The following is a 1,930-nucleotide window of genomic DNA, read 5'->3' on the forward strand; positions in this document are numbered from 1 at the left end:
CTCGGGGCGGTTCACCGGGGAGGTGTATCCGCAGTAATTTCACTGTAACCTGGGGATGGGTGGCTTTTGACTATCGTTTTCCCCTCCATTCAGCCACATACAGAACGACGTTTTGGAGATCCATAGCTCTTCCTAGCACAGTCGCGCCCGTGCACACCCTTTGTTAGGTTTGTATTGTGTCCTGAGGTGCAGTAGCTTATGATGTTTGGGTTTTTTTACCTAGTACCCCTTGACCTGCTGTAACCTTTTGATGTATCAACATCCTTAGCAGAGATATTCTCTGCTCGACTTCTTGAATTCGGTTTGAGCCTCCTTTAACTTTCTTTTCATACTTCCTACTTGGTGTTTGGATAGCACACTGATGTTTTCGTTGTTGCTAAGTAGCATTTACGCTGGTCATTGTGCCACTGAAGTAATTTAAGGAAACACAGAATCAACTAAGTTGGAAAAGACCTTTAAGATCAAGTCCAACCTTTAAAAATTTTTGTCTTTTGTCCTATCCTCAACCTCTCCAGGTTTTGTCCTACTCAACCACAGCTTTTTCAAGCTGATAAGCCCTAATATATGCAGGCATTCCAACTATGATCCTTTCTGACCTTGCAAGTAGGGGAAAGGAGGCCAGGACTACTTTGAGTATTCAAATTGGGTACACCACTGTTTTATATATTAGTGCAACGATGTTTTCTGTTCTGTTCTGATGAAAACCCAACATGTCTGCTGGCAGAATTTGAAGATGCTCTTTGAGAAGACACAGCCTTCCATAGCCATAAAGTCTTCGGAAGGAGCAAAGAAGATGTAACAGGAAATTACTGGAAATTCAACATAAATAAATGTAAAGGGATGCACAAAAATACCGATCTATCCTTGTCAAATCACTTATGGGCTTTGTGGTAACTATTAGTACTTGGGCGTCTTGCATTATTGCAGCTAGCTCTGCAAGAACATTGACTCAGTGGTAAGTAGCAATCCAAACAGTAAATATGATGCAAGATACAAGGTGTACCACATTTAGACAATGTGCACATTTTCAGTCCTTTCACCCTGCATCTTGAAAGAATGTAATAGAATGGGAAGTGCAGGGTATGGCAAGGTCGGCCAGAAGGTGTGGAACAGCTCCCAGAGAACCCTACCTTAGGCTTTTCAGCACAGAAAAAATAGAAAATACAGGTCTCTAAATTAACAATGGCATATAGATACTGATCCACTGCTGCTTTGAATGCAGAAAGTCAGGGGTATCAAATGAAACCATCAAGAGGATAGGTTCAAAGAAAGAAAAGGAAGCAGTTTTTCACAAAGCAAGTAGTTAAGCGGAAAAACTCCATGCCTCAGGAAATTACATACAAGAACTTTACATCAAGTCCATTAATTTACAAATTAATAGAAGAAAAAAACCACCCAAACATTATAGGCTAATGGATAAATAAACACTCTGTGGCTCAGGAAGTCCATGAAGTGCAAACTGTGATTCCCCACACTTTCTACAGGACCACATATTAGACTTCCCTGTGATTAATTATGGCTGACAGGTATGACTAGACCACATGGACTCAATGGCAGGGCTAAGGCCTAACGCTACGTTTGGGACTCACCTCTACTGAATGCGGAAGCTACCTGGAATTCCAGAAATTTCTCTAATGTGAAAATTCTTTAGTTTAAAACCCAAACTGTTCTTTACTCACAATATATTCTGCACTGTTCTGATCTAAGGTCAGCAGGACAACATTATGAATTCCTACTCCCAGGGAAAAAAAACCCTCATCATAATACCAACCTATAAACTAATGTCTCAAGAACCAGTGTGCAGAAGAAATAAATATGAACATTTAAGAAAATACGCATCAATAGGTTTAAAATTTTTTTATTGTGCTGCCAAGAGCCAAATTACAAGAAACCGCCTTACAGTTAAAAAAGTAAACAAGCAATCTGCTGA

This window comes from Nestor notabilis, unplaced genomic scaffold (genome assembly GCF_000696875.1).
Source record: "Nestor notabilis isolate BGI_N333 unplaced genomic scaffold, ASM69687v1 scaffold33994, whole genome shotgun sequence".
In the NCBI taxonomy this organism is placed as follows: domain Eukaryota; kingdom Metazoa; phylum Chordata; class Aves; order Psittaciformes; family Psittacidae; genus Nestor; species Nestor notabilis.